This window comes from Podarcis liolepis (assembly GCF_965112155.1).
Source record: "Podarcis liolepis genome assembly, chromosome: 5".
Classification (NCBI taxonomy): Eukaryota; Metazoa; Chordata; class Lepidosauria; order Squamata; family Lacertidae; genus Podarcis; species Podarcis liolepis.
The window spans coordinates 18,619,127-18,644,735 of NC_139556.1; positions in this window are offsets into that span (position 1 = coordinate 18,619,127).

The following is a 25,609-nucleotide window of genomic DNA, read 5'->3' on the forward strand; positions in this document are numbered from 1 at the left end:
GCTGAAATTATGACCCCGGGGCTTAGGGATTTTTTCAAAAAAGTCTTTTCTGCAGGTTAAGTTTTTGAGGGCTGATTTCTTGTCCTGTGATAAAAAGACTTCTGTTTCCATCGCCAAAGCTTTCAGGGGAGCATTTGCAAGCTTCTGGCACCATTTTTGAGTGAATTGCCAAAAGTCAGATTTTTGCTGAAATTGTGACCCCGGGGCTTAGGGATTTTTTCAAAAAAGTCTTTTCCGCAGGTTAAGTTGTTGAGGGCTGATTTCTTGTCCTGTGATAAAAAGACTTCTGTTTCCATCGCGAAAGCTTTCTCGGGAGCATTATCAAGCTTCTGGCACCATTTTTGAGTGAATTGCCAAAAGTCAGATTTTTGCTGAAATTGTGACCCCGGGGCTTAGGGATTTTTTCAAAAAAGTCTTTTCCGCCGGTTAAGTTGTTGAGGGCTGATTTCTTGTCCTCTGATAAAAAAGACACCTGTTTCCATCACCAAAGCTTTCAGGGGGTCATTTGCAAGCTTCTGGCACCATTTTTGAGTGAATTGCCAAAAGTCAGATTTTTGCTGAAATTGTGACCCCGGGGCTGACGGATTTTTTCAAAAAAGTCTTTTCCGCCGGTTAAGTTGTTGAGGGCTGATTTCTTGTCCTGTGATAAAAAGACTTCTGTTTCCATCGCCAAAGCTTTCTCGGGAGCATTAGCAAGCTTCTGGCACCATTTTTGAGTGAATTGCCAAAAGTCAGATTTTTGCTTTAATTGTGACCCCGGGGCTTAGGGATTTTTTCAAAAAAGTCTTTTCCGCAGGTTAAGTTTTCGAGGGCTGATTTCTTGTCCTGTGATAAAAAGACTTCTGTTTCCATCGCCAAAGCTTTCAGGGGAGCATTTGCAAGCTTCTGGCACCATTTTTGAGTGAATTGCCAAAAGTCAGATTTTTGCTGAAATTGTGACCCCGGGGCTTACGGATTTTTTCAAAAAAGTCTTTTCCGCCGGTTAAGTTGTTGAGGGCTGATTTCTTGTCCTGTGATAAAAAGACTTCTGTTTCCATCGCCAAAGCTTTCTCGGGAGCATTAGCAAGCTTCTGGCACCATTTTTGAGTGAATTGCCAAAAGTCAGATTTTTGCTTTAATTGTGACCCCGGGGCTTAGGGATTTTTTCAAAAAAGTCTTTTCCGCAGGTTAAGTTTTCGAGGGCTGATTTCTTGCCCTGTGAGAAAAAGACTTCTGTTTCCATCGCCAAAGCTTTCAGTGGATCATTTGCAAGCCTCTGGCACCATTTTTGAGTGAATTGCCAAAAGTCAAATTTTTGCTGAAATTGTGACCCCGGGGCTTACGGATTTTTTCAAAAAAGTCTTTTCCGCCGGTTAAGTTTTCTAGGGCTGATTTCTTGTCCTGTGATAAAAAAGACTTCTGTTTCCATCACCAAAGCTGTCAGGGGAGCATTAGCAAGCTTCTGGCACCATTTTTGAGTGAATTGCCAAAAGTCAGATTTTTGCTGTAATTGTGACCCCGGGGCTTAGGGATTTTTTCAAAAAAGTCTTTTCCGCAGGTTAAGTTTTCGAGGGCTGATTTCTTGTCCTGTGATAAAAAGACTCCTGTTTCCATCGCCAAAGCTTTCAGGGGACCATATGCAAGCTTCTGGAATCATTTTTGAGTGAATTGCCTAAAGTCAGAATTTTGCTGAAATTGTGACCCCGGGGCTTAGGGATTTTTTCAAAAAAGTCTTTTCCGCAGGTAAAGTTTTTGAGGGCTGATTTCTTGTCCTGTGATAAAAAGACTTCTGTTTCCATCGCCAAAGCTTTCAGGGGAGCATTTGCAAGCTTCTGGCACCATTTTTGAGTGAATTGCCAAAAGTCAGATTTTTGCTGAAATTATGACCCCGGGGCTTAGGGATTTTTTCAAAAAAGTCTTTTCTGCAGGTTAAGTTTTTGAGGGCTGATTTCTTGTCCTGTGATAAAAAGACTTCTGTTTCCATCGCCAAAGCTTTCAGGGGAGCATTTGCAAGCTTCTGGCACCATTTTTGAGTGAATTGCCAAAAGTCAGATTTTTGCTGAAATTGTGACCCCGGGGCTTAGGGATTTTTTCAAAAAAGTCTTTTCCGCAGGTTAAGTTGTTGAGGGCTGATTTCTTGTCCTGTGATAAAAAGACTTCTGTTTCCATCGCGAAAGCTTTCTCGGGAGCATTATCAAGCTTCTGGCACCATTTTTGAGTGAATTGCCAAAAGTCAGATTTTTGCTGAAATTGTGACCCCGGGGCTTAGGGATTTTTTCAAAAAAGTCTTTTCCGCCGGTTAAGTTGTTGAGGGCTGATTTCTTGTCCTCTGATAAAAAAGACACCTGTTTCCATCACCAAAGCTTTCAGGGGATCATTTGCAAGCTTCTGGCACCATTTTTGAGTGAATTGCCAAAAGTCAGATTTTTGCTGAAATTGTGACCCCGGGGCTTACGGATTTTTTCAAAAAAGTCTTTTCCGCCGGTTAAGTTGTTGAGGGCTGATTTCTTGTCCTGTGATAAAAAGACTTCTGTTTCCATCGCCAAAGCTTTCTCGGGAGCATTAGCAAGCTTCTGGCACCATTTTTGAGTGAATTGCCAAAAGTCAGATTTTTGCTTTAATTGTGACCCCGGGGCTTAGGGATTTTTTCAAAAAAGTCTTTTCCGCAGGTTAAGTTTTCGAGGGCTGATTTCTTGTCCTGTGATAAAAAGACTTCTGTTTCCATCGCCAAAGCTTTCAGGGGAGCATTTGCAAGCTTCTGGCACCATTTTTGAGTGAATTGCCAAAAGTCAGATTTTTGCTGAAATTGTGACCCCGGGGCTTACGGATTTTTTCAAAAAAGTCTTTTCCGCCGGTTAAGTTGTTGAGGGCTGATTTCTTGTCCTGTGATAAAAAGACTTCTGTTTCCATCGCCAAAGCTTTCTCGGGAGCATTAGCAAGCTTCTGGCACCATTTTTGAGTGAATTGCCAAAAGTCAGATTTTTGCTTTAATTGTGACCCCGGGGCTTAGGGATTTTTTCAAAAAAGTCTTTTCCGCAGGTTAAGTTTTCGAGGGCTGATTTCTTGTCCTGTGATAAAAAGACTTCTGTTTCCATCGCCAAAGCTTTCAGGGGAGCATTTGCAAGCTTCTGGCACCATTTTTGAGTGAATTGCCAAAAGTCAGATTTTTGCTGAATTTGTGACCCCGGGGCTTACGGATTTTTTCAAAAAAGTCTTTTCCGCCGGTTAAGTTGTTGTGGGCTGATTTCTTGTCCTGTGATAAAAAGACTTCTGTTTCCATCGCCAAAGCTTTCTCGGGAGCATTAGCAAGCTTCTGGCACCATTTTTGAGTGAATTGCCAAAAGTCAGATTTTTGCTGAAATTGTGACCCCGGGGCTTAGGGATTTTTTCAAAAAAGTCTTTTCCGCAGGTTAAGTTTTTTAGGGCTGATTTCTTGTCCTGTGATAAAAAAGACTTCTGTTTCCATCACCAAAGCTTTCAGGGGATCATTTGCAAGCTTCTGGCACCATTTTTGAGTGAATTGCCAAAAGTCAGATTTTTGCTGAAATTATGACCCCGGGGCTTAGGGATTTTTTCAAAAAAGTCTTTTCTGCAGGTTAAGTTTTTGAGGGCTGATTTCTTATCCTGTGATAAAAAGACTTCTGTTTCCATCGCCAAAGCTTTCAGGGGAGCATTTGCAAGCTTCTGGCACCATTTTTGAGTGAATTGCCAAAAGTCAGATTTTTGCTGAAATTGTGACCCCGGGGCTTACGGATTTTTTCAAAAAAGTCTTTTCCGCCGGTTAAGTTGTTGAGGGCTGATTTCTTGTCCTGTGATAAAAAGACTTCTGTTTCCATCGCCAAAGCTTTCAGGGGAGCATTTGCAAGCTTCTGGCACCATTTTTGAGTGAATTGCCAAAAGTCAGATTTTTGCTGAAATTGTGACCCCGGGGCTTAGGGATTTTTTCAAAAAAGTCTTTTCCGCCGGTTAAGTTTTCGAGGGCTGATTTCTTGTCCTGTGATAAAAAGACTCCTGTTTCCATCGCCAAAGCTTTCAGGGGAGCATTTGCAAGCTTCTGGCACCATTTTTGAGTGAATTGCCAAAAGTCAGATTTTTGCTTTAATTGTGACCCCGGGGCTTAGGGATTTTTTCCAAAAAGTCTTTTCCGCAGGTTAAGTTTTCGAGGGCTGATTTCTTGTCCTGTGATAAAAAGACTTCTGTTTCCATCGCCAAAGCTTTCAGGGGAGCATTTGCAAGCTTCTGGCACCATTTTTGAGTGAATTGCCAAAAGTCAGATTTTTGCTGAATTTGTGACCCCGGGGCTTACGGATTTTTTCAAAAAAGTCTTTTCCGCCGGTTAAGTTGTTGAGGGCTGATTTCTTGTCCTGTGATAAAAAGACTTCTGTTTCCATCGCCAAAGCTTTCTCGGGAGCATTAGCAAGCTTCTGGCACCATTTTTGAGTGAATTGCCAAAAGTCAGATTTTTGCTGAAATTGTGACCCCGGGGCTTAGGGATTTTTTCAAAAAAGTCTTTTCCGCCGGTTAAGTTTTCTAGGGCTGATTTCTTGTCCTGTGATAAAAAGACTTCTGTTTCCATCGCCAAAGCTTTCAGGGGAGCATTAGCAAGCTTCTGGCACCATTTTTGAGTGAATTGCCAAAAGTCAGATTTTTGCTTTAATTGTGACCCCGGGGCTTAGGGATTTTTTCAAAAAAGTCTTTTCCGCCGGTTAAGTTGTTGAGGGCTGATTTCTTGTCCTGTGATAAAAAGACTTCTGTTTCCATCGCCAAAGCTTTCTCGGGAGCATTATCAAGCCTCTGGCACCATTTTTGAGTGAATTGCCAAAAGTCAGATTTTTGCTGAAATTGTGACCCCGGGGCTTAGGGATTTTTTCAAAAAAATCTTTTCCGCCGGTTAAGTTGTTGAGGGCTGATTTCTTGTCCTCTGATAAAAAAGACACCTGTTTCCATCACCAAAGCTTTCAGGGGATCATTTGCAAGCTTCTGGCACCATTTGTGAGTGAATTGCCAAAAGTCAGATTTTTGCTGAAATTGTGACCCCGGGGCTTACGGATTTTTTCAAAAAAGTCTTTTCCGCCGGTTAAGTTTTCTTGGGCTGATTTCTTGTCCTGTGATATAAAAGACTTCTGATTCCATTGCCAAAGCTTTCAGGGGAGCATTTGCAAGCTTCTGGCACCATTTTTGAGTGAATTGCCAAAAGTCAGATTTTTGCTGAAATTGTGACCCCGGGGCTTACGGATTTTTTCAAAAAAGTCTTTTCCGCCGGTTAAGTTGTTGAGGGCTGATTTCTTGTCCTGTGATAAAAAGACTTCTGTTTCCATCGCCAAAGCTTTCTCGGGAGCATTAGCAAGCTTCTGGCACCATTTTTGAGTGAATTGCCAAAAGTCAGATTTTTGCTTTAATTGTGATCCCGGGGCTTAGGGATTTTTTCAAAAAAGTCTTTTCCGCAGGTTAAGTTTTCGAGGGCTGATTTCTTGTCCTGTGATAAAAAGACTTCTGTTTCCATCGCCAAAGCTTTCAGGGGAGCATTTGCAAGCTTCTGGCACCATTTTTGAGTGAATTGCCAAAAGTCAGATTTTTGCTGAATTTGTGACCCCGGGGCTTACGGATTTTTTCAAAAAAGTCTTTTCCGCCGGTTAAGTTGTTGAGGGCTGATTTCTTGTCCTGTGATAAAAAGACTTCTGTTTCCATCGCCAAAGCTTTCTCGGGAGCATTAGCAAGCTTCTGGCACCATTTTTGAGTGAATTGACAAAAGTCAGATTTTTGCTTTAATTGTGACCCCGGGGCTTAGGGATTTTTTCAAAAAAGTCTTTTCCGCAGGTTAAGTTTTCGAGGGCTGATTTCTTGTCCTGTGATAAAAAGACTTCTGTTTCCATCGCCAAAGCTTTCAGGGGAGCATTTGCAAGCTTCTGGCACCATTTTTGAGTGAATTGCCAAAAGTCAGATTTTTGCTGAATTTGTGACCCCGGGGCCTACGGATTTTTTCAAAAAAGTCTTTTCCGCCGGTTAAGTTTTCTTGGGCTGATTTCTTGTCCTGTGATATAAAAGACTTCTGTTTCCATTGCCAAAGCTTTCAGGGGAGCATTTGCAAGCTTCTGGCACCATTTTTGAGTGAATTGCCAAAAGTCAGATTTTTGCTGAAATTGTGACCCCGGGGCTTACGGATTTTTTCAAAAAAGTCTTTTCCGCCGGTTAAGTTGTTGAGGGCTGATTTCTTGTCCTGTGATAAAAAGACTTCTGTTTCCATCGCCAAAGCTTTCTCGGGAGCATTATCAAGCCTCTGGCACCATTTTTGAGTGAATTGCCAAAAGTCAGATTTTTGCTGAAATTGTGACCCCGGGGCTTAGGGATTTTTTCAAAAAAATCTTTTCCGCCGGTTAAGTTGTTGAGGGCTGATTTCTTGTCCTCTGATAAAAAAGACACCTGTTTCCATCACCAAAGCTTTCAGGGGATCATTTGCAAGCTTCTGGCACCATTTTTGAGTGAATTGCCAAAAGTCAGATTTTTGCTGAAATTGTGACCCCGGGGCTTACGGATTTTTTCAAAAAAGTCTTTTCCGCCGGTTAAGTTTTCTTGGGCTGATTTCTTGTCCTGTGATATAAAAGACTTCTGTTTCCATTGCCAAAGCTTTCAGGGGAGCATTTGCAAGCTTCTGGCACCATTTTTGAGTGAATTGCCAAAAGTCAGATTTTTGCTGAAATTGTGACCCCGGGGCTTACGGATTTTTTCAAAAAAGTCTTTTCCGCCGGTTAAGTTGTTGAGGGCTGATTTCTTGTCCTGTGATAAAAAGACTTCTGTTTCCATCGCCAAAGCTTTCTCGGGAGCATTAGCAAGCTTCTGGCACCATTTTTGAGTGAATTGCCAAAAGTCAGATTTTTGCTTTAATTTTGACCCCGGGGCTTAGGGATTTTTTCAAAAAAGTCTTTTCCGCAGGTTAAGTTTTCGAGGGCTGATTTCTTGTCCTGTGATAAAAAGACTTCTGTTTCCATCGCCAAAGCTTTCAGGGGAGCATTTGCAAGCTTCTGGCACCATTTTTGAGTGAATTGCCAAAAGTCAGATTTTTGCTTTAATTGTGACCCCGGGGCTTAGGGATTTTTTCAAAAAAGTCTTTTCCGCAGGTTAAGTTTTCAAGGGCTGATTTCTTGTCCTGTGATAAAAAGACTTCTGTTTCCATCGCCAAAGCTTTCAGGGGAGCATTTGCAAGCTTCTGGCACCATTTTTGAGTGAATTGCCAAAAGTCAGATTTTTGCTGAATTTGTGACCCCGGGGCTTACGGATTTTTTCAAAAAAGTCTTTTCCGCCGGTTAAGTTGTTGAGGGCTGATTTCTTGTCCTGTGATAAAAAGACTTCTGTTTCCATCGCCAAAGCTTTCTCGGGAGCATTAGCAAGCTTCTGGCACCATTTTTGAGTGAATTGCCAAAAGTCAGATTTTTGCTGAAATTGTGACCCCGGGGCTTAGGGATTTTTTCAAAAAAGTCTTTTCCGCAGGTTAAGTTTTTTAGGGCTGATTTCTTGTCCTGTGATAAAAAAGACTTCTGTTTCCATCACCAAAGCTTTCAGGGGATCATTTGCAAGCTTCTGGCACCATTTTTGAGTGAATTGCCAAAAGTCAGATTTTTGCTGAAATTATGACCCCGGGGCTTAGGGGTTTTTTCAAAAAAGTCTTTTCTGCAGGTTAAGTTGTTGAGGGCTGATTTCTTGTCCTCTGATAAAAAAGACACCTGTTTCCATCACCAAAGCTTTCAGGGGATCATTAGCAAGCTTCTGGCACCATTTTTGAGTGAATTGCCAAAAGTCAGATTTTTGCTTTAATTGTGACCCCGGGGCTTAGGGATTTTTTCAAAATGTCTTTTCCGCAGGTTAAGTTTTCGAGGGCTGATTTCTTGTCCTGTGATAAAAAGACTTCTGTTTCCATCGCCAAAGCTTTCAGGGGAGCATTTGCAAGCTTCTGGCACCATTTTTGAGTGAATTGCCAAAAGTCAGATTTTTGCTGAATTTGTGACCCCGGGGCGTACGGATTTTTTCAAAAAAGTCTTTTCCGCCGGTTAAGTTGTTGAGGGCTGATTTCTTGTCCTGTGATAAAAAGACTTCTGTTTCCATCGCCAAAGCTTTCTCGGGAGCATTAGCAAGCTTCTGGCACCATTTTTGAGTGAATTGCCAAAAGTCAGATTTTTGCTGAAATTGTGACCCCGGGGCTTAGGGATTTTTTCAAAAAAGTCTTTTCCGCCGGTTAAGTTTTCTAGAGCTGATTTCTTGTCCTGTGATAAAAAGACTTCTGTTTCCATCGCCAAAGCTTTCAGGGGAGCATTAGCAAGCTTCTGGCACCATTTTTGAGTGAATTGCCAAAAGTCAGATTTTTGCTTTAATTGTGACCCCGGGGCTTAGGGATTTTTTCAAAAAAGTCTTTTCCGCCGGTTAAGTTGTTGAGGGCTGATTTCTTGTCCTGTGATAAAAAGACTTCTGTTTCCATCGCCAAAGCTTTCTCGGGAGCATTATCAAGCCTCTGGCACCATTTTTGAGTGAATTGCCAAAAGTCAGATTTTTGCTGAAATTGTGACCCCGGGGCTTAGGGATTTTTTCAAAAAAATCTTTTCCGCCGGTTAAGTTGTTGAGGGCTGATTTCTTGTCCTCTGATAAAAAAGACACCTGTTTCCATCACCAAAGCTTTCAGGGGATCATTTGCAAGCTTCTGGCACCATTTTTGAGTGAATTGCCAAAAGTCAGATTTTTGCTGAAATTGTGACCCCGGGGCTTAGGGATTTTTTCAAAAAAGTCTTTTCCGCAGGTTAAGTTTTCGAGGGCTGATTTCTTGTCCTGTGATAAAAAGACTTCTGTTTCCATCGCCAAAGCTTTCAGGGGAGCATGTGCAAGCTTCTGGCACCATTTTTGAGTGAATTGCCAAAAGTCAGATTTTTGCTGAAATTGTGACCCCGGGGCTTAGGGATTTTTTCAAAAAAGTCTTTTCCGCAGGTTAAGTTTTTTAGGGCTGATTTCTTGTCCTGTGATAAAAAAGACTTCTGTTTCCATCACCAAAGCTTTCAGGGGATCATTTGCAAGCTTCTGGCACCATTTTTGAGTGAATTGCCAAAAGTCAGATTTTTGCTGAAATTATGACCCCGGGGCTTAGGGATTTTTTCAAAAAAGTCTTTTCCGCAGGTTAAGTTTTTGAGGGCTGATTTCTTATCCTGTGATAAAAAGACTTCTGTTTCCATCGCCAAAGCTTTCAGGGGAGCATTTGCAAGCTTCTGGAATCATTTTTGAGTGAATTGCCAAAAGTCAGATTTTTGCTGAAATTGTGACCCCGGGGCTTAGGGATTTTTTCAAAAAAGTCTTTTCCGCAGGTTAAGTTTTCGAGGGCTGATTTCTTGTCCTGTGATAAAAAGACTTCTGTTTCCATCGCGAAAGCTTTCAGGGGAGCATTTGCAAGCTTCTGGCACCATTTTTGAGTGAATTGCCAAAAGTAGGATTTTTGCTGAAATTGTGACCCCGGGGCTTAGGGATTATTTCAAAAATGTCTTTTCCGCAGGTTAAGTTTTCGAGGGCTGATTTCTTGTCCTGTGATAAAAAGACTTCTGTTTCCATCGCCAAAGCTTTCAGGGGAGCATTTGCAAGCTTCTGGCACCATTTTTGAGTGAATTGCCAAAAGTCAAATTTTTGCTGAAATTGTGACCCCGGGGCCTAGGGATTTTTTCAAAAAAGTCTTTTCCGCAGGTTAAGTTTTCGAGGGCTGATTTCTTGTCCTGTGATAAAAAGACTTCTGTTTCCATCGCCAAAGTTTTCAGGGGAGCATTTGCAAGCTTCTGGAATCATTTTTGAGTGAATTGCCAAAAGTCAGATTTTTGCTGAAATTGTGACCCCGGGGCTTAGGGATTATTTCAAAAATGTCTTTCCCGCCGGTTAAGTTGTTGAGGACTGAATTCTTGCCCTGTGAGAAAAAGACTTCTGTTTCCATCGCCAAAGCTTTCAGTGGATCATTTGCAAGCCTCTGGCACCATTTTTGAGTGAATTGCCAAAAGTCAAATTTTTGCTGAAATTGTGACCCCGGGGCTTAGGGATTTTTTCAAAAAAGTCTTTTCCGCAGGTTAAGTTTTCGAGGGCTGATTTCTTGTCCTGTGATAAAAAGACTCCTGTTTCCATCGCCAAAGCTTTCAGGGGAGCATTTGCAAGCTTCTGGCACCATTTTTGAGTGAATTGCCAAAAGTCAGATTTTTGCTGAAATTGTGACCCCGGGGCTTAGGGATTTTTTCAAAAAAGTCTTTTCCGCAGGTTAAGTTTTCGAGGGCTGATTTCTTGTCCTGTGATAAAAAGACTTCTGTTTCCATCGCGAAAGCTTTCAGGGGAGCATTAGCAAGCTTCTGGCACCATTTTTGAGTGAAATGCCAAAAGTCAGATTTTTGCTGAAATTGTGACCCCGGGGCTTAGGGATTATTTCAAAAATGTCTTTTCCGCAGGTTAAGTTTTCGAGGGCTGATTTCTTGTCCTGTGATAAAAAGATTTCTGTTTCCATCGCCAAAGCTTTCAGGGGAGCATTTGCAAGCTTCTGGCACCATTTTTGAGTGAATTGCCAAAAGTAGGATTTTTGCTGAAATTGTGACCCCGGGGCTTAGGGATTATTTCAAAAATGTCTTTCCCGCCGGTTAAGTTGTTGAGGACTGAATTCTTGCCCTGTGAGAAAAAGACTTCTGTTTCCATCGCCAAAGCTTTCAATGGATCATTTGCAAGCCTCTGGCACAATTTTTGAGTGTATTGCCAAAAGTCAGATTTTTGCTGAAATTGTGACCCCGGGGCTTAGGGATTTTTTCAAAAAAGTCTTTTCCGCAGGTTAAGTTTTTTAGGGCTGATTTCTTGTCCTGTGATAAAAAAGACTTCTGTTTCCATCACCAAAGCTTTCAGGGGATCATTTGCAAGCTTCTGGCACCATTTTTGAGTGAATTGCCAAAAGTCAGATTTTTGCTGAAATTATGACCCCGGGGCTTAGGGATTTTTTCAAAAAAGTCTTTTCCGCAGGTTAAGTTTTTGAGGGCTGATTTCTTATCCTGTGATAAAAAGACTTCTGTTTCCATCGCCAAAGCTTTCAGGGGAGCATTTGCAAGCTTCTGGAATCATTTTTGAGTGAATTGCCAAAAGTCAGATTTTTGCTGAAATTGTGACCCCGGGGCTTAGGGATTTTTTCAAAAAAGTCTTTTCCGCAGGTTAAGTTTTCGAGGGCTGATTTCTTGTCCTGTGATAAAAAGACTTCTGTTTCCATCGCGAAAGCTTTCAGGGGAGCATTTGCAAGCTTCTGGCACCATTTTTGAGTGAATTGCCAAAAGTAGGATTTTTGCTGAAATTGTGACCCCGGGGCTTAGGGATTATTTCAAAAATGTCTTTTCCGCAGGTTAAGTTTTCGAGGGCTGATTTCTTGTCCTGTGATAAAAAGACTTCTGTTTCCATCGCCAAAGCTTTCAGGGGAGCATTTGCAAGCTTCTGGCACCATTTTTGAGTGAATTGCCAAAAGTCAAATTTTTGCTGAAATTGTGACCCCGGGGCCTAGGGATTTTTTCAAAAAAGTCTTTTCCGCAGGTTAAGTTTTCGAGGGCTGATTTCTTGTCCTGTGATAAAAAGACTTCTGTTTCCATCGCCAAAGTTTTCAGGGGAGCATTTGCAAGCTTCTGGAATCATTTTTGAGTGAATTGCCAAAAGTCAGATTTTTGCTGAAATTGTGACCCCGGGGCTTAGGGATTATTTCAAAAATGTCTTTCCCGCCGGTTAAGTTGTTGAGGACTGAATTCTTGCCCTGTGAGAAAAAGACTTCTGTTTCCATCGCCAAAGCTTTCAGTGGATCATTTGCAAGCCTCTGGCACCATTTTTGAGTGAATTGCCAAAAGTCAAATTTTTGCTGAAATTGTGACCCCGGGGCTTAGGGATTTTTTCAAAAAAGTCTTTTCCGCAGGTTAAGTTTTCGAGGGCTGATTTCTTGTCCTGTGATAAAAAGACTCCTGTTTCCATCGCCAAAGCTTTCAGGGGAGCATTTGCAAGCTTCTGGCACCATTTTTGAGTGAATTGCCAAAAGTCAGATTTTTGCTGAAATTGTGACCCCGGGGCTTAGGGATTTTTTCAAAAAAGTCTTTTCCGCAGGTTAAGTTTTCGAGGGCTGATTTCTTGTCCTGTGATAAAAAGACTTCTGTTTCCATCGCGAAAGCTTTCAGGGGAGCATTAGCAAGCTTCTGGCACCATTTTTGAGTGAAATGCCAAAAGTCAGATTTTTGCTGAAATTGTGACCCCGGGGCTTAGGGATTATTTCAAAAATGTCTTTTCCGCAGGTTAAGTTTTCGAGGGCTGATTTCTTGTCCTGTGATAAAAAGATTTCTGTTTCCATCGCCAAAGCTTTCAGGGGAGCATTTGCAAGCTTCTGGCACCATTTTTGAGTGAATTGCCAAAAGTAGGATTTTTGCTGAAATTGTGACCCCGGGGCTTAGGGATTATTTCAAAAATGTCTTTCCCGCCGGTTAAGTTGTTGAGGACTGAATTCTTGCCCTGTGAGAAAAAGACTTCTGTTTCCATCGCCAAAGCTTTCAATGGATCATTTGCAAGCCTCTGGCACAATTTTTGAGTGTATTGCCAAAAGTCAAATTTTTGCTGAAATTGTGACCCCGGGGCTTAGGGATTTTTTTCAAAAAAGTCTTTTCCGCCGGTTAAGTTTTCTAGGGCTGATTTCTTGTCCTGTGATAAAAAAGACTTCTGTTTCCATCACCAAAGCTTTCAGGGGAGCATTAGCAAGCTTCTGGCACCATTTTTGAGTGAATTGCCAAAAGTCAGATTTTTGCTGAAATTGTGACCCCGGGGCTTAGGGATTTTTTCAAAAAAGTCTTTTCCGCAGGTTAAGTTTTCGAGGGCTGATTTCTTGTCCTGTGATAAAAAGACTCCTGTTTCCATCGCCAAAGCTTTCAGGGGAGCATTTGCAAGCTTCTGGCACCATTTTTGAGTGAATTGCCAAAAGTCAGATTTTTGCTGAAATTGTGACCCCGGGGCTTAGGGATTTTTTCAAAAAAGTCTTTTCCGCAGGTTAAGTTTTTTAGGGCTGATTTCTTGTCCTGTGATAAAAAAGACTTCTGTTTCCATCACCAAAACTTTCAGGGGATCATTTGCAAGCTTCTGGCACCATTTTTGAGTGAATTGCCAAAAGTCAGATTTTTGCTGAAATTATGACCCCGGGGCTTAGGGATTTTTTCAAAAAAGTCTTTTCTGCAGGTTAAGTTTTTGAGGGCTGATTTCTTATCCTGTGATAAAAAGACTTCTGTTTCCATCGCCTAAGCTTTCAGGGGAGCATTTGCAAGCTGCTGGCACCATTTTTGAGTGAATTGCCAAAAGTCAGATTTTTGCTGAAATTGTGACCCGGGGGCTTAGGGATTTTTTCAAAAAAGTCTTTTCCGCAGGTTAAGTTTTCGAGGGCTGATTTCTTGTCCTGTGATAAAAAAGACTTCTGTTTCCATCGCCAAAGCTTTCAGGGGAGCATTTGCAAGCTTCTGGCACCATTTTTGAGTGAATTGCCAAAAGTCAGATTTTTGCTGAAATAGTGACCCCGGGGCTTAGGTATTTTTTAAAAAAGTCTTTTCCGCAGGTTAAGTTTTTGAGGGCTGATTTCTTGTCCTGTGATAAAAAGACTTCTGTTTCCATCGCCAAAGCTTTCAGGGCAGCATTTGCAAGCTTCTGGCAACATTTTTGAGTGAATTGCCAAAAGTAGGATTTTTGCTGAAATTGTGACCCCGGGGCCTAGGGATTTTTTCAAAAAAGTCTTTTCCGCAGGTTAAGTTTTCGAGGGCTGATTTCTTGTCCTGTGATAAAAAGACTTCTGTTTCCATCGCCAAAGTTTTCAGGGGAGCATTTGCAAGCTTCTGGAATCATTTTTGAGTGACTTGCCAAAAGTCAGATTTTTGCTGAAATTGTGACCCCGGGGCTTAGGGATTTTTTCAAAAAAGGCTTTTCCGCAGGTTAAGTTTTCGAGGGCTGATTTCTTGTCCTGTGATAAAAAGACTTCTGTTTCCATCGCGAAAGCTTTCAGGGGAGCATTTGCAAGCTTCTGGCACCATTTTTGAGTGAATTGCCAAAAGTAGTATTTTTGCTGAAATTGTGACCCCGGGGCTTAGGGATTATTTCAAGAATGTCTTTTCCGCAGGTTAAGTTTTTGAGGGCTGATTTCTTGTCCTGTGATAAAAAGACTTCTGTTTCCATCGCCAAAGCTTTCAGGGGAGCATTTGCAAGCTTCTGGCACCATTTTTGAGTGAATTGCCAAAAGTCAAATTTTTGCTGAAATTGTGACCCCGGGGCCTAGGGATTTTTTCAAAAAAGTCTTTTCCGCAGGTTAAGTTTTCGAGGGCTGATTTCTTGTCCTGTGATAAAAAGACTTCTGTTTCCATCGCCAAAGCTTTCAGGGGAGCATTTGCAAGCTGCTGGCACCATTTTTGAGTGAATTGTCAAAAGTCAGATTTTTGCTGAAATTGTGACCCCGGGGCTTACGGATTTTTTCAAAAAAGTCTTTTCCGCAGGTTAAGTTTTCGAGGGCTGATTTCTTGTCCTGTGATAAAAAAGACTTCTGTTTCCATCACCAAAGCTTTCAGGGGAGCATTTGCAAGCTTCTGTTTCCATCGCCAAAGCTTTCAGTGGATCATTTGCAAGCCTTTGGCACCATTTTTGAGTGAATTGCCAAAAGTCAGATTTTTGCTGAAATTATGACCCCGGGGCTTAGGGATTTTTTCAAAAAAGTCTTTTCTGCAGGTTAAGTTTTTGAGGGCTGATTTCTTATCCTGTGATAAAAAGACTTCTGTTTCCATCGCCAAAGCTTTCAGGGGAGCATTTGCAAGCTTCTGGAATCATTTTTGAGTGAATTGCCAAAAGTCAGATTTTTGCTGAAATTGTGACCCCGGGGCTTAGGGATTTTTTCAAAAAAGTCTTTTCTGCAGGTTAAGTTTTCGAGGGCTGATTTCTTGTCCTGTGATAAAAAGACTTCTGTTTCCATCGCCAAAGCTTTCAGGGGAGCATTTGCAAGCTTCTGGCACCATTTTTGAGTGAATTGCCAAAAGTAGGATTTTTGCTGAAATTGTGACCCCGGGGCCTAGGGATTTTTTCAAAAAAGTCTTTTCCGCAGGTTAAGTTTTCGAGGGCTGATTTCTTGTCCTGTGATAAAAAAGACTTCTGTTTCCATCACCAAAGCTTTCAGGGGATCATTTGCAAGCTTCTGGCACCATTTTTGAGTGAATTGCCAAAAGTCAGATTTTTGCTGAAATTATGACCCCGGGGCTTAGGGATTTTTTCAAAAAAGTCTTTTCTGCAGGTTAAGTTTTTGAGGGCTGATTTCTTATCCTGTGATAAAAAGACTTCTGTTTCCATCGCCAAAGCTTTCAGGGGAGCATTTGCAAGCTTCTGGAATCATTTTTGAGTGAATTGCCAAAAGTCAGATTTTTGCTGAAATTGTGACCCCGGGGCTTAGGGATTTTTTCAAAAAAGTCTTTTCCGCAGGTTAAGTTTTCGAGGGCTGATTTCTTGTCCTGTGATAAAAAGACTTCTGTTTCCATCGCCAAAGCTTTCAGGGGAGCATTTGCAAGCTTCTGGCACCATTTTTGAGTGAATTGCCAAAAGTAGGATTTTTGCTGAAATTGTGACCCCGGGGCTTAGGGATTTTTTCAAAACAGTCTTTTCCGCAGGTTATGTTTTCGAGGGCTGATTTCTTGTCCTGTGATAAAAAGACTTCTGTTTCCATCGCCAAAGCTTTCAGGGGAGCATTTGCAAGCTTCTGGCACCATTTTTGAGTGAATTGCCAAAAGTAGGATTTTTGCTGAAATTGTGACCCCGGGGCCTAGGGATTTTTTCAAAAAAGTCTTTTCCGCAGGTTAAGTTTTCGAGGGCTGATTTCTTGTCCTGTGATAAAAAGACTTCTGTTTCCATCGCGAAAGCTTTCAGGGGAGCATTTGCAAGCTTCTGGCACCATTTTTGAGTGAATTGCCAAAAGTAGGATTTTTGCTGAAATTGTGACCCCGGGGCCTAGGGATTTTTTCAAAAAAGTCTTTTCTGCAGGTTAAGTTTTCGAGGGCTGATTTCTTGTCCTGTGATAAAAAGACTTCTGTTTCCATCGCCAAAGTTTTCAGGGGAGCATTTGCAAGCTTCTGGAATCATTTTTGAGTGAATTGCCAAAAGTCAGATTTTTGCTGAAATTGTGACCCCGGGGCTTAGGGATTTTTTCAAAAAAGTCTTTTCCGCAGGTTAAGTTTTTGAGGGCTGATTTCTTGTCCTGTGATAAAAAGACTTCTGTTTCCATCGCCAAAGCTTTCAGGGGAGCATTTGCAAGCTTCTGGCACCATTTTTGAGTGAATTGCCAAAAGTCAGATTTTTGCTGAAATTGTGACCCTGGGGCTTAGGGATTTTTTCAAAAAAGGCTTTTCCGCAGGTTAAGTTTTCTAGGGCTGATTTCTTGTCCTGTGATAAAAAGACTTCTGTTTCCATCGCCAAAGCTTTCAGGGGAGCATTTGCAAGCTTCTGGCACCATTTTTGAGTGAATTGCCAAAAGTAGGATTTTTGCTGAAATTATGAACCCGGGTCTTAGGGATTATTTCAAAAAAGTCTTTTCCGCTGGTTAAGTTTTCTAGGGCTGATTTCTTGTCCTGTGATAAAAAGACTTCTGTTTCCATCGCCAAAGCTTTCAGGGGACCATTAGCAAGCTGCTGGCACCATTTTTGAGTGAATTGCCAAAAGTCAGATTTTTGCTGAAATTGTGACCCCGGGGCTTAGGGATTTTTTCAAAAAAGTCTTTTCCGCAGGTTAAGTTTTTTAGGGCTGATTTCTTGTCCTGTGATAAAAAAGACTTCTGTTTCCATCACCAAAGCTTTCAGGGGATCATTTGCAAGCTTCTGGCACCATTTTTGAGTGAATTGCCAAAAGTCAGATTTTTGCTGAAATTATGACCCCGGGGCTTAGGGATTTTTTCAAAAAAGTCTTTTCTGCAGGTTAAGTTTTTGAGGGCTGATTTCTTATCCTGTGATAAAAAGACTTCTGTTTCCATCGCCAAAGCTTTCAGGGGAGCATTTGCAAGCTTCTGGAATCATTTTTGAGTGAATTGCCAAAAGTCAGATTTTTGCTGAAATTGTGACCCCGGGGCTTAGGGATTTTTTCAAAAAAGTCTTTTCCGCAGGTTAAGTTTTCGAGGGCTGATTTCTTGTCCTGTGATAAAAAGACTTCTGTTTCCATCGCCAAAGCTTTCAGGGGAGCATTTGCAAGCTTCTGGCACCATTTTTGAGTGAATTGCCAAAAGTAGGATTTTTGCTGAAATTGTGACCCCGGGGCCTAGGGATTTTTTCAAAAAAGTCTTTTCCGCAGGTTAAGTTTTCGAGGGCTGATTTCTTGTCCTGTGATAAAAAAGACTTCTGTTTCCATCACCAAAGCTTTCAGGGGATCATTTGCAAGCTTCTGGCACCATTTTTGAGTGAATTGCCAAAAGTCAGATTTTTGCTGAAATTATGACCCCGGGGCTTAGGGATTTTTTCAAAAAAGTCTTTTCTGCAGGTTAAGTTTTTGAGGGCTGATTTCTTATCCTGTGATAAAAAGACTTCTGTTTCCATCGCCAAAGCTTTCAGGGGAGCATTTGAAAGCTTCTGGAATCATTTTTGAGTGAATTGCCAAAAGTCAGATTTTTGCTGAAATTGTGACCCCGGGGCTTAGGGATTATTTCAAAAAAGTCTTTTCCGCAGGTTAAGTTTTCGAGGGCTTATTTCTTGTCCTGTGATAAAAAGACTTCTGTTTCCATCGCGAAAGCTTTCAGGGGAGCATTTGCAAGCTGCTGGCACCATTTTTGAGTGAATTGCCAAAAGTCAGATTTTTGCTGAAATTTTGACCCCGGGGCTTAGGGATTTTTTCAAAAAAGTCTTTTCCGCAGGTTAAGTTTTCGAGGGCTGATTTCTTGTCCTGTGATAAAAAGACTTCTGTTTCCATCGCGAAAGCTTTCAGGGGAGCATTTGCAAGCTTCTGGCACCATTTTTGAGTGAATTGCCAAAAGTAGGATTTTTGCTGAAATTGTGACCCCGGGGCCTAGGGATTTTTTCAAAAAAGTCTTTTCTGCAGGTTAAGTTTTCGAGGGCTGATTTCTTGTCCTGTGATAAAAAGACTTCTGTTTCCATCGCCAAAGTTTTCAGGGGAGCATTTGCAAGCTTCTGGAATCATTTTTGAGTGAATTGCCAAAAGTCAGATTTTTGCTGAAATTGTGACCCCGGGGCTTAGGGATTTTTTCAAAAAAGTCTTTTCCGCAGGTTAAGTTTTTTAGGGCTGATTTCTTGTCCTGTGATAAAAAGACTTCTGTTTCCATCGCCAAAGCTTTCAGGGGAGCATTTGCAAGCTTCTGGCACCATTTTTGAGTGAATTGCCAAAAGTCAGATTTTTGCTGAAATTGTGACCCTGGGGCTTAGGGATTTTTTCAAAAAAGGCTTTTCCGCAGGTTAAGTTTTCTAGGGCTGATTTCTTGTCCTGTGATAAAAAGACTTCTGTTTCCATCGCCAAAGCTTTCAGGGGAGCATTTGCAAGCTTCTGGCACCATTTTTGAGTGAATTGCCAAAAGTAGGATTTTTGCTGAAATTATGAACCCGGGTCTTAGGGATTATTTCAAAAAAGTCTTTTCCGCTGGTTAAGTTTTCTAGGGCTGATTTCTTGTCCTGTGATAAAAAGACTTCTGTTTCCATCGCCAAAGCTTTCAGGGGAGCATTCGCAAGCTGCTGGCACCATTTTTGAGTGAATTGCCAAAAGTCAGATTTTTGCTGAAATTGTGACCCCGGGGCTTAGGGATTTTTTCAAAAAAGTCTTTTCCGCAGGTTAAGTTTTTTAGGGCTGATTTCTTGTCCTGTGATAAAAAAGACTTCTGTTTCCATCACCAAAGCTTTCAGGGGATCATTTGCAAGCTTCTGGCACCATTTTTGAGTGAATTGCCAAAAGTCAGATTTTTGCTGAAATTATGACCCCGGGGCTTAGGGATTTTTTCAAAAAAGTCTTTTCTGCAGGTTAAGTTTTTGAGGGCTGATTTCTTATCCTGTGATAAAAAGACTTCTGTTTCCATCGCCAAAGCTTTCAGGGGAGCATTTGCAAGCTTCTGGAATCATTTTTGAGTGAATTGCCAAAAGTTAGATTTTTGCTGAAATTGTGACCCCGGGGCTTAGGGATTTTTTCAAAAAAGTCTTTTCCGCAGGTTAAGTTTTCGAGGGCTGATTTCTTGTCCTGTGATAAAAAGACTTCTGTTTCCATCGCCAAAGCTTTCAGGGGAGCATTTGCAAGCTTCTGGCACCATTTTTGAGTGAATTGCCAAAAGTAGGATTTTTGCTGAAATTGTGACCCCGGGGCTTAGGGATTTTTTCAAAACAGTCTTTTCCGCAGGTTATGTTTTCGAGGGCTGATTTCTTGTCCTGTGATAAAAAGACTTCTGTTTCCATCGCCAAAGCTTTCAGGGGAGCATTTGCAAGCTTCTGGCACCATTTTTGAGTGAATTGCCAAAAGTAGGATTTTTGCTGAAATTGTGACCCCGGGGCCTAGGGATTTTTTCAAAAAAGTCTTTTCCGCAGGTTAAGTTTTCGAGGGCTGATTTCTTGTCCTGTGATAAAAAGACTTCTGTTTCCATCGCCAAAGCTTTCAGGGGAGCATTTGCAAGCTTCTGGCACCATTTTTGAGTTAATTGCCAAAAGTAGGATTTTTGCTGAAATTGTGACCCCGGGGCCTATGGATTTTTTCAAAAAAGTCTTTTCCGCAGGTTAAGTTTTCGAGGGCTGATTTCTTGTCCTGTGATAAAAAGACTTCTGTTTCCATCGCCAAAGCTTTCAGGGGAGCATTTGCAAGCTTCTGGCACCATTTTTGAGTGAATTGCCAAAAGTAGGATTTTTGCTGAAATTGTGACCCCGGGGCCTAGGGATTTTTTCAAAAAAGTCTTTTCCGCAGGTTAAGTTTTCGAGGGCTGATTTCTTGTCCTGTGATAAAAAGACTTCTGTTTCTATCGCCAAAGCTTTCAGGGGAGCATTTGCAAGCTTCTGGCACCATTTTTGAGTGAATTGCCAAAAGTAGGATTTTTGCTGAAATTGTGACCCCGGGGCCTAGGGATTTTTTCAAAAAAGTCTTTTCCGCAGGTTAAGTTTTTTAGGGCTGATTTCTTGTCCTGTGATAAAAAGACTTCTGTTTCCATCGCCAAAGTTTTCAGGGGAGCATTTGCAAGCTTCTGGAATCATTTTTGAGTGAATTGCCAAAAGTCAGATTTTTGCTGAAATTGTGACCCCGGGGCTTAGGGATTTTTTCAAAAAAGTCTTTTCCGCAGGTTAAGTTTTTGAGGGCTGATTTCTTGTCCTGTGATAAAAAGACTTCTGTTTCCATCGCCAAAGCTTTCAGGGGAGCATTTGCAAGCTTCTGGCACCATTTTTGAGTGAATTGCCAAAAGTCAGATTTTTGCTGAAATTGTGACCCCGGGGCTTAGGGATTTTTTCAAAAAAGTCTTTTCCGCAGGTTAAGTTTTCGAGGGCTGATTTCTTGTCCTGTGATAAAAAGACTTCTGTTTCCATCGCCAAAGCTTTCAGGGGAGCATTTGCAAGCTTCTGGCACCATTTTTGAGTGAATTGCCAAAAGTAGGATTTTTGCTGAAATTGTGACCCCGGGGCCTAGGGATTTTTTCAAAAAAGTCTTTTCCGCAGGTTAAGTTTTTTAGGGCTGATTTCTTGTCCTGTGATAAAAAGACTTCTGTTTCCATCGCCAAAGTTTTCAGGGGAGCATTTGCAAGCTTCTGGAATCATTTTTGAGTGAATTGCCAAAAGTCAGATTTTTGCTGAAATTGTGACCCCGGGGCTTAGGGATTTTTTCAAAAAAGTCTTTTCCGCAGGTTAAGTTTTCGAGGGCTGATTTCTTGTCCTGTGATAAAAAGACTTCTGTTTCCATCGCCAAAGTTTTCAGGGGAGCATTTGCAAGCTTCTGGAATCATTTTTGAGTGAATTGCCAAAAGTCAGATTTTTGCTGAAATTGTGACCCCGGGGCTTAGGGATTTTTTCAAAAAAGTCTTTTCCGCAGGTTAAGTTTTTGAGGGCTGATTTCTTGTCCTGTGATAAAAAGACTTCTGTTTCCATCGCCAAAGCTTTCAGGGGAGCATTTGCAAGCTTCTGGCACCATTTTTGAGTGAATTGCCAAAAGTCAGATTTTTGCTGAAATTGTGACCCTGGGGCTTAGGGATTTTTTCAAAAAAGGCTTTTCCGCAGGTTAAGTTTTCTAGGGCTGATTTCTTGTCCTGTGATAAAAAGACTTCTGTTTCCATCGCCAAAGCTTTCAGGGGAGCATTTGCAAGCTTCTGGCACCATTTTTGAGTGAATTGCCAAAAGTAGGATTTTTGCTGAAATTATGAACCCGGGTCTTAGGGATTATTTCAAAAAAGTCTTTTCCGCTGGTTAAGTTTTCTAGGGCTGATTTCTTGTCCTGTGATAAAAAGACTTCTGTTTCCATCGCCAAAGCTTTCAGGGGACCATTCGCAAGCTGCTGGCACCATTTTTGAGTGAATTGCCAAAAGTCAGATTTTTGCTGAAATTGTGACCCCGGGGCTTAGGGATTTTTTCAAAAAAGTCTTTTCCGCAGGTTAAGTTTTTTAGGGCTGATTTCTTGTCCTGTGATAAAAAAGACTTCTGTTTCCATCACCAAAGCTTTCAGGGGATCATTTGCAAGCTTCTGGCACCATTTTTGAGTGAATTGCCAAAAGTCAGATTTTTGCTGAAATTATGACCCCGGGGCTTAGGGATTTTTTCAAAAAAGTCTTTTCTGCAGGTTAAGTTTTTGAGGGCTGATTTCTTATCCTGTGATAAAAAGACTTCTGTTTCCATCGCCAAAGCTTTCAGGGGAGCATTTGGAAGCTTCTGGAATCATTTTTGAGTGAATTGCCAAAAGTCAGATTTTTGCTGAAATTGTGACCCCGGGGCTTAGGGATTATTTCAAAAAAGTCTTTTCCGCAGGTTAAGTTTTCGAGGGCTGATTTCTTGTCCTGTGATAAAAAGACTTCTGTTTCCATCGCCAAAGCTTTCAGGGGAGCATTTGCAAGCTTCTGGCACCATTTTTGAGTGAATTGCCAAAAGTAGGATTTTTGCTGAAATTGTGACCCCGGGGCCTAGGGATTTTTTCAAAAAAGTCTTTTCCGCAGGTTAAGTTTTCGAGGGCTGATTTCTTGTCCTGTGATAAAAAATACTTCTGTTTCCATCACCAAAGCTTTCAGGGGATCATTTGCAAGCTTCTGGCACCATTTTTGAGTGAATTGCCAAAAGTCAGATTTTTGCTGAAATTATGACCCCGGGGCTTAGGGATTATTTCAAAAAAGTCTTTTCTGCAGGTTAAGTTTTTGAGGGCTGATTTCTTATCCTGTGATAAAAAGACTTCTGTTTCCATCGCGAAAGCTTTCAGGGGAGCATTTGCAAGCTGCTGGCACCATTTTTGAGTGAATTGCCAAAAGTCAGATTTTTGCTGAAATTTTGACCCCGGGGCTTAGGGATTTTTTCAAAAAAGTCTTTTCCGCAGGTTAAGTTTTCGAGGGCTGATTTCTTGTCCTGTGATAAAAAGACTTCTGTTTCCATCGCGAAAGCTTTCAGGGGAGCATTTGCAAGCTTCTGGCACCATTTTTGAGTGAATTGCCAAAAGTAGGATTTTTGCTGAAATTGTGACCCCGGGGCCTAGGGATTTTTTCAAAAAAGTCTTTTCTGCAGGTTAAGTTTTCGAGGGCTGATTTCTTGTCCTGTGATAAAAAGACTTCTGTTTCCATCGCCAAAGTTTTCAGGGGAGCATTTGCAAGCTTCTGGAATCATTTTTGAGTGAATTGCCAAAAGTCAGATTTTTGCTGAAATTGTGACCCCGGGGCTTAGGGATTTTTTCAAAAAAGTCTTTTCCGCAGGTTAAGTTTTTGAGGGCTGATTTCTTGTCCTGTGATAAAAAGACTTCTGTTTCCATCGCGAAAGCTTTCAGGGGAGCATTTGCAAGCTTCTGGCACCATTTTTGAGTGAATTGCCAAAAGTCAGATTTTTGCTGAAATTGTGACCCTGGGGCTTAGGGATTTTTTCAAAAAAGGCTTTTCCGCAGGTTAAGTTTTCTAGGGCTGATTTCTTGTCCTGTGATAAAAAGACTTCTGTTTCCATCGCCAAAGCTTTCAGGGGAGCATTTGCAAGCTTCTGGCACCATTTTTGAGTGAATTGCCAAAAGTAGGATTTTTGCTGAAATTATGAACCCGGGTCTTAGGGATTATTTCAAAAAAGTCTTTTCCGCTGGTTAAGTTTTCTAGGGCTGATTTCTTGTCCTGTGATAAAAAGACTTCTGTTTCCATCGCCAAAGCTTTCAGGGGAGCATTTGCAAGCTGCTGGCACCATTTTTGAGTGAATTGCCAAAAGTCAGATTTTTGCTGAAATTGTGACCCCGGGGCTTAGGGATTTTTTCAAAAAAGTCTTTTCCGCAGGTTAAGTTTTTTAGGGCTGATTTCTTGTCCTGTGATAAAAAAGACTTCTGTTTCCATCACCAAAGCTTTCAGGGGATCATTTGCAAGCTTCTGGCACCATTTTTGAGTGAATTGCCAAAAGTCAGATTTTTGCTGAAATTATGACCCCGGGGCTTAGGGATTTTTTCAAAAAAGTCTTTTCTGCAGGTTAAGTTTTTGAGGGCTGATTTCTTATCCTGTGATAAAAAGACTTCTGTTTCCATCGCCAAAGCTTTCAGGGGAGCATTTGCAAGCTTCTGGAATCATTTTTGAGTGAATTGCCAAAAGTTAGATTTTTGCTGAAATTGTGACCCCGGGGCTTAGGGATTTTTTCAAAAAAGTCTTTTCCGCAGGTTAAGTTTTCGAGGGCTGATTTCTTGTCCTGTGATAAAAAGACTTCTGTTTCCATCGCCAAAGCTTTCAGGGGAGCATTTGCAAGCTTCTGGCACCATTTTTGAGTGAATTGCCAAAAGTAGGATTTTTGCTGAAATTGTGACCCCGGGGCTTAGGGATTTTTTCAAAACAGTCTTTTCCGCAGGTTATGTTTTCGAGGGCTGATTTCTTGTCCTGTGATAAAAAGACTTCTGTTTCCATCGCCAAAGCTTTCAGGGGAGCATTTGCAAGCTTCTGGCACCATTTTTGAGTGAATTGCCAAAAGTAGGATTTTTGCTGAAATTGTGACCCCGGGGCCTAGGGATTTTTTCAAAAAAGTCTTTTCCGCAGGTTAAGTTTTCGAGGGCTGATTTCTTGTCCTGTGATAAAAAGACTTCTGTTTCCATCGCCAAAGCTTTCAGGGGAGCATTTGCAAGCTTCTGGCACCATTTTTGAGTTAATTGCCAAAAGTAGGATTTTTGCTGAAATTGTGACCCCGGGGCCTATGGATTTTTTCAAAAAAGTCTTTTCCGCAGGTTAAGTTTTCGAGGGCTGATTTCTTGTCCTGTGATAAAAAGACTTCTGTTTCCATCGCCAAAGCTTTCAGGGGAGCATTTGCAAGCTTCTGGCACCATTTTTGAGTGAATTGCCAAAAGTCAGATTTTTGCTGAAATTGTGACCCCGGGGCCTAGGGATTTTTTCAAAAAAGTCTTTTCCGCAGGTTAAGTTTTCGAGGGCTGATTTCTTGTCCTGTGATAAAAAGACTTCTGTTTCCATCGCCAAAGCTTTCAGGGGAGCATTTGCAAGCTTCTGGCACCATTTTTGAGTGAATTGCCAAAAGTAGGATTTTTGCTGAAATTGTGACCCCGGGGCCTAGGGATTTTTTCAAAAAAGTCTTTTCCGCAGGTTAAGTTTTTTAGGGCTGATTTCTTGTCCTGTGATAAAAAGACTTCTGTTTCCATCGCCAAAGTTTTCAGGGGAGCATTTGCAAGCTTCTGGAATCATTTTTGAGTGAATTGCCAAAAGTCAGATTTTTGCTGAAATTGTGACCCCGGGGCTTAGGGATTTTTTCAAAAAAGTCTTTTCCGCAGGTTAAGTTTTTGAGGGCTGATTTCTTGTCCTGTGATAAAAAGACTTCTGTTTCCATCGCCAAAGCTTTCAGGGGAGCATTTGCAAGCTTCTGGCACCATTTTTGAGTGAATTGCCAAAAGTCAGATTTTTGCTGAAATTGTGACCCCGGGGCTTAGGGATTTTTTCAAAAAAGTCTTTTCCGCAGGTTAAGTTTTCGAGGGCTGATTTCTTGTCCTGTGATAAAAAGACTTCTGTTTCCATCGCCAAAGCTTTCAGGGGAGCATTTGCAAGCTTCTGGCACCATTTTTGAGTGAATTGCCAAAAGTAGGATTTTTGCTGAAATTGTGACCCCGGGGCTTAGGGATTATTTCAAAAATGTCTTTCCCGCCGGTTAAGTTGTTGAGGACCGAATTCTTGCCCTGTGAGAAAAAGACTTCTGTTTCCATCGCCAAAGCTTTCAGTGGATCATTTGCAAGCCTCTGGCACTATTTTTGAGTGAATTGCCAAAAGTCAAATTTTTGCTGAAATTGTGACCCCGGGGCTTAGGGATTTTTTCAAAAAAGTCTTTTCCGCCGGTTAAGTTTTCTAGGGCTGATTTCTTGTCCTGTGATAAAAAGACTTCTGTTTCCATCGCCAAAGCTTTCAGGGGAGCATTAGCAAGCTTCTGGCACCATTTTTGAGTGAATTGCCAAAAGTCAGATTTTTGCTTTAATTGTG